This window comes from Durio zibethinus, chromosome 9 (assembly GCF_047325235.1).
Source record: "Durio zibethinus cultivar Kanyao isolate XHJ-2024 chromosome 9, ASM4732523v1, whole genome shotgun sequence".
In the NCBI taxonomy this organism is placed as follows: domain Eukaryota; kingdom Viridiplantae; phylum Streptophyta; class Magnoliopsida; order Malvales; family Malvaceae; genus Durio; species Durio zibethinus.
This window is the reverse complement of record NC_143170.1, coordinates 22,816,780-22,827,901: the sequence shown is the minus strand read 5'-3', so window position 1 is coordinate 22,827,901 and position 11,122 is coordinate 22,816,780. Positions and strand designations below refer to the sequence as shown.

Below are 11,122 nucleotides of genomic sequence, written 5' to 3'. Positions count from 1 at the left end.
ATTTCTTGAAAGAAAACTTCGATAGGCCCAAATGTGATGGCAAATGGATAATTTTACTCTTTGTGTGAAAGGTAGAAGAAAATGGTCATTTCTCATTTTAAGCATGAATCTTTACCATGAAGAACATTTATAGATTAAGAGCAAACTTGTAAAACATCGCAAAGCCACATAATACATTACTTTCATGGATGAAACTCCTTGCTAGATTTGACTTATTTCATAAAATTGGTCTTCTTTTACTTTAGTAATCCCACCAAATTAAGAGTCTCAACTTATCAGTTTCACTAATATAAAATGATGTTTATAAAATTAAATCCTGAATTATTGTCATGATTGTTTAAACATTCATTATCTAGAACATAAAGATGGGTGAGTTATGAAAGTACATATAATGGTTATGGAATCAAAAAGAAAATTTAATAAAAATGCATTTGCCATTTTATTGAAATGATGAAAGATAAATAAAAGACTAACAAAAAATACTCTTAAAAGACCTTATGCTTGAAGTAGGATAACTTTTTATGGAATGGCCCACATTACCATTATGATAACTGATTACCTATTTTCGAAATATCTTCAAGTGCATAGATCGAATCAAGTAATAAAGTGATAAGTAGCAGAGTATAGTCCAACAAGGATTATAGAATTGATTGTTAGGTGGATTCAGGTACCAAAGGTGATAGACTAAACTTTTATATCTAAACTAAGAAAACTTAGTTTGATTTGCAAAACAAAGAATGAAATATTGAAAACAATTATGTAAGCCTAGATCTTACTTAACTAACTATCACTTGGTAAATAATAGGATTATGGCCAAACAAACAAGATTTAAAAAAAATAAGAATTGCATTTTAAAAATAATAAGATTAAAAAAAGCTGAATAGAATGAAAGCATAAAAGAAATAATAAGACAATAAGCATGCAAATCAAAATTTAGAATGGAAAAAGGAAGTGATTACCGAAACTTGAAAACAATAAGACATTATTGAAATTGAAAAAGAGAAGAAAGCTTTAAGAAAACTAGATCTTGAAACTAAAAGAATACTTGTATTGAAAAAGAATTTAGAAAACAATTTAGTTTTGGCTAATTTGTCACCTTAGCCAAACTATAAAAATAACTAAAGAAATCTAAGAACTAAAGAGAAAAAAATAGAAAAGATGAAAAAAAGAATGAAGTGTGGGATGCTTGAGATGTGAACTAGCCTCATTATTTATAGGTGTTGGATCGACTAAGGGGTGAATACAAGCTTAGAGTCTTAATCCTATCAAAGCTCTAAAGATTGAAGCTATCTTGATCTCCAAAAAGTCATAGCTGCATGTTGTCTCTTTTGTTTGGAAGAGTTTTCACCGAATAGGGTTATTCACTTTTGAATGGTTATAGCCGATCATGCTTCTTAGCTTTCATCATGGACGTTGGATCATATGTAGCTTTCATTTTAATCTTAAATTCTTTATATGTTTAGCTAGACTTGGATTTCAAGACTACATTATTAAGTTCAATCCAAACTCTTAAGATTTAGCTTGCAAAAGTCCTTTTTAAAGCATAACTCTTTGATTGGTGATTAATAGAGTCATTCTTGAATGCAAACTCCTTTGGCTAAATGCTTTTAGAGTCCATATTTAATTGAATTTCTTCAATTATCACATGTGTGCATTGTTTCCTCTTGAAAGTGATGCAGCCAAATGCATATGGAACTTTTGGTGCCATGAGAACTCCTACTTCAACTCAAATTTGTAATTCTACTTCAAGTCAAATTTCCATCCTTTATTATATGCTTGGCCGAATGGATAATTCTTGTCTTGATCTTACAAGAAAAAAATAGAAATCCTACTCAAAGTAAAAAAAAACCTAAAAATCAAGAAAATAAACCAAAAGTGCACCAAATTCAATCAAATTTTAAAATTTTTAACCCAAATTGAACTTAAAAAACTCTATATATTAGATGTTGTCACACCCCCACACTTAAAACTTTGCTTATCCTCAAGCAAAATTATCAAATCAACAAAACTAAACACCATTATATTACTCACAAAGTCAAAATTTCATAAACTTTCATTTATGTACTATCACATAATACACAGTTAACTATAAACATAGATTCACAAAAAATTCCTTTAAAATGCTAGCTCTCAATATCTTATAATCTCCATTTATATGAAATTACTCCATCATTAATTCATACATATAACTCAAGTAAAAAGAATGTAAAACATTCCATCACGTTTCAACTCCAAGATAGAATAAACTTTATATGTTCACTTTCCTCTTTCCTCTCTACTGATGTTAAACTTAAATACTTGACTCAAGATCAAAAGGTCTTTTACACTTGTAACGTAAGGCTTGGGTCAAGGTAAGAAAAAGAAAATTTACGCCTAATAACCCTTAGCTTACTTTTTGAAATTCTTGGAATAAAAATTGAACATTTAAGAACTTTTTGACTTTGAGGCATTACTTTATTCTTGGTTTTTTTTTTTTTTTCTTCACATAGCCATTTTCAACTTTATTTATGCCTTTGCCTTGCTTTTTCATTTCGTCAATTTTTTTTTTGACAATCCTTGAACCTCTCTTCCTTTTAAATAAGCAATGTCCAAAAACATATAAGCATGATGGGTTAGGTAAAAACAAAATGAAGGAATAATAATCAATGAAAAGGCTTGGGTTTATTATTATGGCTCTAATAAACAAAGAAAAGGAAAATATATAAAGCTCAAAACAAAAGGTACTAGGGATGCATCATTAATGGTGGGCTTGAAAAAGGCTTAAATGGTCCAAGAAAATGACTAGATCATTTCTTAAGTTAAACATAGTCTAGATTTTCACTTCGAAGATTGAGTGGGTGAATTCTAAAGTAGTAACCATATCTTCAATTTTTTATGCAACTTAACATCTCACAAAACCCTTTACAAGAATTATTACATTTCATAGAAAGAGAATAAAGATATATGCATAAAAACCATATCCAAAGAAAAGCATACTTATGAATTCATTTCATTGTTTCACCACATTTATAGCTATCCTCATATCATACTCAAGTCAATCTTGAAAAGTTCATGCTAAATTAAATAAGCTTGCATAATAAAGAAGTTAGCATACCAATTTGGTTTGAATATGAAGCAACATGGGTAAGAATTTGTGAAAACATGTTAAACTCAAAAAGCATTCATTTCCTTTACACTTGCATTAAGCATTATTTCAAAATAAAGTAATTAGAAACAAAGAAAAAGAAATACTCCCTCAAAATTTGCTTCAAGCATGAATCTTCTTGAGTTCTTCATGAGGCTAAACATTCCATCACTTTCCATTCCTACATAACACAAAAATAGAAACAAATCAAAACATACCTATCCGAAAAATAAATAAGAACAAAAAGCATAAACTACCATAGTAAAACTTAGTTTGACAGTAGCACTAGTTTTGGTCAAGCTCAACTATCCGGAAGTGTAAAAATCATCCCATCCTTTTAGAAAAGAGTTTTCTATGTTGCAATCTTCTTACGATATGACATAAGTGGAACTAGATCTACAAAGTGTACTAACTCTCTTTATAAAGATAACATAAACTGGACGGGATTCAACATAGAAGTTTTGGTTGTGGGCTTACCATGGCTAGGGTCTAAGGATCTTGCTAGATGGACTGACGATAATGGGTCAAGAGGTTTATAACTTAAATTCAGCACCTTAAAGGTTTCTTTTTCCTTTAGTTTAGTTATTGAGTGTACATAATTTCATCTTTAAAAATACTATACCTTTTAGTTACAAACTACATCTTTTTATCCTCAAATCATAAGGTAAGGTCATGGTTGTACACATCAAATAAAGCTTTGAAGGTTAATAAAAAAGGTTTGCCTAATAACAAAGGAGCTTCATTATCATCCATATTTAGAACTATGAAATCCACAAGAAAAAGATACTTACTAACTTTCACCAAAATATTCTCCAGCATTCCTTATGGGTTTTTGGCAAATCTGTCAACAAATTTATGGGTACATGTTGAGGGCTTTAGCTTTTCACATCTTAGTTGTATAAAAACATTTAAAGGTAATAGATTAATACTAGACCCTAAATCATAAAAAGCTTTATCAAATTTTAGATGACCAATTCTACAAAAGATAGTGAAACTTCTTTGATCTTTTTACTTTTTTGGAAGGAATTGTTAAAGTTTAGAACTGCAATCTTCTACAAAAATGGTATTCTCCAACTCCTTGAGTAGTATCTTTGGGATAAGCTTTATTGGTAATACTACTTTCAAATTCTTGTATTTAAATGGTCATTCTTGGGGTCAATCTTAGCCTTTTGGTTTCATAAATCTCTTCTTGCTCTTTCTTCAGTTGAAAGCTCTTTAAAAGCGATCTTTGCACTTGTATGAGCATCTCTCCTATTTTGGTTGATCCATCAATGAATTTTTCAATATCCATTCATATTATTTAAGATCATTTTCCATTTCAAACTTTTCTCCTATCTCCTTATAAAGTTCAATACTTTCAGGTGCTTCAAGTGCCATATAACCAAAACTTCCCAAAATTTCTCTTTCATACCTCAACAACTCATCATCCTTCATTAGATCATCTGAACCATAAAGTTCACCTTAAGCTATTTAACAAAACTAGAGAGATTTACCATCACAGGCTCATCCATAATGTCTTCATCATCTTTATCCATACCATATTCCCTAAAGGAGTATATAGTATTTCATGCTTATTTACCTTGTCTTTTAGGGTTTGACTCAATATTGCCGGGCAAGGTTCTTACAAGTCAATTGGCTATGGCTTGAATGAGTTGACCAATTTGGTTTCAAGGTTCTTTATTGATGCAATTTGACTTTAGATGTTTACACTATTAGCCTATATCAGCTTTGTCAACATTTCCTTAAAACTTGGTTTCTTTTTTTAAGGTAGGTTATAGGTTTGTAGATTAGGGCGAAAGTTGTTGTTTTAGTTGGTGGGTTGGTGGCTAGGTTGATTCCATGAAAAGTTAGGGTGGTTTTGCCAACCTAGGTTATATGTATTACTATAAAGGTTATAGGTGGGCTTATATTGTTAGGCATATTTAACTAATTCTACCCTAAATTGGCACCTTTCACTAAAATGTAGTCTATCACAAATATCATAGAAAACAAAAGGATTTTGACTTGCATAGATAGAGTTGGATTAGGATGGGGCTCCTAAAACTTCAATCTTTTTAGTTAAAGCTGCTAATTATGAATTTATGAAAGTAAAAGCATCTAACTCATAAACACTAGTAGATTTCTTATGTACATTTCTTTCCATACCTTATTGATAATTGTTGGCGGCCATCTCCTTGATCAACTTATAAGCCTCCTCAATAGTTTTGCTCATAATTGCTTTTTTAGCAGCTAAATCCAAAGTGGTTCTCATGGATGGAGTGAGACCATTGTAGAAAATCTAAAATTTCAACCATTAGGGAAGACTATGATGTGGACACTTTCTCAACAGCTCTTTAAATCTTTCCCACTAGTCATGATGATTTTTGCCATCCATTTGCATAAAAGTAATGATTTCATTCCTTAACTTAGGAATCTTAGTAAGTGGAAAAAACATCATAAGAAACTTTTACACCAAATCATCCCAAGTTATGATAGAGCTAGATGGTAGTGATGATAACCAGCTCCTTTAAAAGAAAAAAAAAGCCTTAGTTTTATTGCATCATCTAAAACACCATTGTAGTTAAATGTATCACATAATTTTAAAAAATTAGATAAGTGAAGGCTAGGATATCACTTGGCAAACCACCAAACTATACAAAAGTTTAGACCATTTGGATTATCTAAGGCTTGATCTTAAAGTTATTTACTTGAATAGCTGGTCTTTATATAGATGGTTATAAAACATCAGTAATAGGGACTACATAATCCCTCAACATTCTATTTTTCATTGTTTGCATTCGTCATTGGTATAGATAGAGGTGGTGTTGATTGCTCTTTTTTTTGTCATCTAAAATTTTTTTAAATCTTTTGATCAACAAGAGCTAGGTCAACACTTTTAGATCTATGCAGACAAAAAAAAAAGATCAAAGCAAATAAAAGCAAATGAAAATAAATATTTATATTACAAAAGAGTAGAGAATCATTACTGATATTGAATCAAACACTATTGTAATCCCCAACAATGACACCAAAAACTTCATTGCCTATTTTTGCAATGTCTACAAGTGCACAAATCGAATCAAGTAAAAGTGATAAGTATTAGAGTATCATCCCACAAGGATTATAGAAATAATTATTGCTTGGATTCAAGTACCAAAGGTGATAGACTAAACTTTTATATCTAAACTAAAAAAACTTAGGTTGATTTACAAAAGAAAGAATAAAAGATTGAAAACAATTATATAGGCCAAATCTTATTTAACCAACTATCACTTGGTAAATAATAGGATTTTGGCCAAATAAACAAGATATAAAGAAAATAAGAATTGCACTTTGAAAAAAATAAGATTAAAAAAGGCTGAATAGAATGAAAGCATAAAAGGAATAATAAAGCAATATGCATGTAAATTGAAATTCAGAATGGAAAAAGGAAGTGATTGCCAAAACTTGAAAACAAAAAAAAAATATTGAAACTGAAAAAAAGAATAAAGCTTAAGAAAAATAGATCTTGAAACTAAAAGAATACTTGTATTGAAAAAAATTAAAAAAATAATGTAGTTGTGGCTAATCTATCATCTTAACCAAACTATAAAAATAACTAAGGAAATCTAAAAACTAAATAGAAGAAAACCAAAAAGATAAAAAAAAAGAATAAAGTGTGGAATGCTTAAGATGTGAACTAGCCTCCCTATTTATAGGTGTAAGATCAGCTAAAGGGTGAACACAAGCTTAAAGTCTTAATCCTATCAAAACTCCAAACATTGAAGCTATCTTGATCTCTAAAGAGTCATAGCCATATTGTGGTCTCTTATGCTTGGAAGAGTTTTGGTCGAATAGGTTTTTTACTCTTAAACGGTTATGGCCAATCATGCTCTTTACCTTTCATTATAGACATTGGATCATATGTAGCTTCCATCTTGATCTTGACTTCTTTATATGTTTGGCTAGACTTGGATTCCAAGACTACATTGTTGAGTTCAATCCAAATTCTTGAGATTTAACTTGCAAAAGTTTTTCTTAAAGCATAACTCTTTGACTGGTGATTAATATAGTCATTCTTGAATACAAACTCCTTCGACCGAATGCTTTTAGAGTCCATGCTTGATTGAACTTATTCAATTATCACATGTGTGCTTTATCTCATCTTGAAAGTGATGTAGTTGAAAGCATGTAGAACTCTTGGTGCCATGAGAACTCTTACTTCAACTCAATTTTGTAATTCTACTTCAAGTCAAATTTCCATCCTTTATTATGTACTTGACCAATGGATAATTCTTGTCTTGATCTTACATGAAAATGATAGAAATCCTACTCCAAGTAGGAAAACCTAAAGGTCAAGAAAATAAACCTTAAATGCACCATTCAATCAAATTTTAAAAATTTTAACCCAAATTGAACTTAAAAAACACTATATATTTAAGTGCTATCAATAATCACATGTGACATTGGCATCATACCATTTGGGATAGGTAACTTTAGTTGCTCTAGCTTAACAAGTGTTACCAGGTGATTAATAAGCTTAAAAAATACTTTAATATATGATGTAGGGATAGGATCGATACTAGCTCTAGTAGATATTCATTGTTTCATAAGTTTTATGGTCAAAGTACCATTATTGATGAGATCTTTGATCTTTTATTTCAATTGCCTACATCATTTAGTTGAGTGTCCAATTGCCCCCATATGATAATTACATATACCATTCAGATTATAGCTCATTGCTACTAGATTTGGAGTTATTTTCAAAGGCTCAAGGGTAAGAACTAGTGTTTTATTAGTGAAGGCAAAAGGTTTGGAATTGGAATTCTTTTTTAATTATTCCTTGATTTTCTTTGATTGCTCACTGGTTAGGTAGCAAATTGAATGGTAGTTGTTTGGAGATGGGAATTTGTATGAAAGCATAACTGTTGCATAGGTGTAAACACCTAAATTTGTCCAAGCAAAATCTTGACCATTTGTGAAGTGTTTAAAATTTAACCAAGTTTAAAACTCACATCTCTCTAATTTTGACAAGGTTCTAAAATCGAAATTCAAACCAATTTAACTTAAATATCCCAAAGTCAACTCTAGTCAAACTTGATCAACAAAGTCAAAATTAGTCAAACAAAGTCAAAATTGCACAAAACTTTCTCAAAATGGATAAAACCATGTCAATTTTTTAAACTCATAGCAACTTGGAATTAATGTGGTTTAAAATTAAAATTGGTGATTTTTAAAACACTAAAAGGTTTGATTACACTTTGGAAAATGCAAAATTACCAAAACACCCTTAACGGTATTTTTATAATTTGGCTTTCTAAAAGTCAAATTTTTGTAAAAACTTTCAGATCATAATTGAATTATTTTTATGATTGTTGATGCATTGAAAACTAGATCACACCTTGAGAGGTGTGAAATTACCAAAATACCTTTACGAGTATTTTTGTAATTGGACCTTCTTAAGGTTGAAATTTCACAAAATGCTTCAGATCATGGTTCGATATTATTTGATGATTTTTAAAATTTTGAAAACCTTGATTGTACCTCAATATGTATGAAATTAGCAAAATACCCTTTAAGAGTAATTTTGTAATTTGACCTTTTAAAGGTCTATTTTTCTTAAAATTTTTCAGATCATAATTTTATAATATTTGATGATTTTTGGTGTATTTAGAACCACAATAATACCTTGAGAGGTGTAAAATTACCTAAATACCCTTTAGGAGTATTTTTATAATTTAGTCTTCCCAAGTTTGGATTTTCAAAAAAAATTTTAGATTTTAATTTAATAATATTTCATGATTTTTTATGCTTTAAAATCACAAAAATAAGCACAAAAAATTTTATTTCTAAGAAAATGGCCTAAAAACTAAAAACTTTATACTAGGGGCAAAAATTTTACCATCAAATGGTATTTTCACTTGGTTTAATGGCTTTTCACACATTTAGTAGTGTTTATTCTAGACCTTTAGATCATATTAGAAAGGTGAATCCAATGGTAAAATTTCACACCTTGCAACCAAAAATAAGGATGGAATGTGAACCATTAGATGAGCTTTTAATCCAAGGGCTAGCATTCAACCTTAGGGAGATTTTTTTCATCTTTTTGATGAGCTACATTCCTGAAAAATGAAAAGAGAGGAGATAAAAAAAAAAGGTGAAATAGAGGAAGAAAAATTGAGAGGAAAAAATGTGAAAAAGAGAGAAAAATCCTTGTGAAGAAAACTTAAAGGTAGACTTGTCATCCATTTTTGCATTTTCTTTTATCCTTAGCACATTTTTCATTACATTTTCATTGTGCTTTATCCATTTTTTGTTGATTTTCTTAAAGTTTTTTAGTTTAGTTTCGTGTTTAAAGTTTGAATCCAACTTTATCCAATCAATCAATAATTGGAGTGAAGTTAGAAAACAAACAAAACAAAGAAATCCACCGTTAAAACTAATTGAAGGTTTGATCAAAATTTCTTCCACCATGGCTGAACCACCTCTTAGCTTCCTTTGAATGTTTTATTACTTTAAATTATGTATATGATGATTGGAATGCTAGTTTACTTATTATTTGCGTGAGTTGGTTAAGATAATGATGTATACTTGGTTGTTTGTTAACGTTCTTGATTGCATAATTTCCTCACCATTTTAGTTTGTCATATGTTTGATGAAATTAATCTTGTAATTAAAATGTCTCTATGTGATGAACGCCTTGGTGTTTAATGCATTGTTGAATTAAATGGAATGAAAACAAGATGTGAGAATGCCATAAAAATTGTCGGTCAAGTTGGTTCCCTTATTTGGCCAAATATTACTCTTCATTTTGTCATCACATATTACCTGATCCCATGTGTTTGATTGTGTTCTTCTATGTTTTTCAAGTTTTCAAAGTGTTGGAACAAATTTTCAATGAATAAAATGCTGGTTTAATGGCTTGTTTTAGTGATTTTTGGTTTGCTTGGTTGATTTTCAAAAAAAAAAAAAAAACAAAATGGTGAAACATTTGAAAAGTTGGAAAAGTTTTTATATTTAATCCATTTTCTTCTTGAATTTTCATGCATTACATGTTTATGATATTAAGTTAGAAAATACCTTAGTTTGTAATTATTTTTCAAGGTCATGCATTTGATACATGCATTCATTAATGGCATTTTTGGAATTTGTATTTATTTCATGTCTATTTCCATAAAACAAAAAAAAATTGAAACTCTAAATTCCATCAAACCCTAAACCCTAACCCAAATCCTAAAACCAATCATGCATTTGCATTTGCATTTTATCTTATCATCACATGCATTTTTATATTATCATGCATTCATTCTCTATCATTCATATTATATTGTCATGCATTCATATTATATCTCAAGCATTCATCATTTTATTATGTTCATGCATCTCATGCATTTGTTTTTAAAAATTAGTTTTCAAAAGAAAAATGTTTTGAAATAAGATAATATCCTAAGTAAATATAGTCATCGAGAACTTGCCTACCCATAGGAGGATTTCTTGTGATTATTATTTATGAGAGGTGTTATCTCAATTTGTAAGGCAATTTGAAAACCTTTAAATTAGAAATATTTTTGAAGCTTTACCTAGTTATAGGAGAGTGAAATAAGTGTTTCGATATTTAAAATGTTTTCTTTGATTAAAAAATTTTTTAAAAAAAGGTTTTGTTTTAAATTTGATTTGTTTTTGTTTCAAAAAGGAAAACAAAAGAGAAAAATGAATTAATTTTAAACATTAAGAGTAAAATAGGACCATTTGTACCAAAATTAAAAGATAATATGCAATCAATTGATACTGTCTTTAACTAGCACTGTGAGGGTGCTAATTCTTTCCCCCGTAATAACTAACTCTCGGACTAAACTCTGATTTCATAAATAGTAAATTTATTCTTTTTATAAAACTTTTAAAGTTGTTTTAAAATGTTTTATTAAAAGAAAAAAAAATTTAGTAGACAATCACACTTTAAAAAAGATTGGTGGCAACTCTTTATTTTGTTTTTATTGAAAATATTTTAAATTCTCTTGTTTTTCAAAATTTTCCCATTTG

The 11,122-nt window shown here is 29.3% G+C and overlaps 1 non-coding gene across 1 annotated transcript; it reads left to right on the top strand.

Annotated features, from left to right (window-relative positions):
• Nucleotides 1–5,424: 5,424 nt before the first annotated feature.
• LOC149516878 (small nucleolar RNA R71) lies at nt 5,425–5,531 on the top strand. The gene has a single exon (XR_016345415.1). It is a non-coding gene; the product is annotated as a small nucleolar RNA R71 (small nucleolar RNA).
• The last annotated feature ends 5,591 nt before the right edge of the window (nt 5,532–11,122 follow it).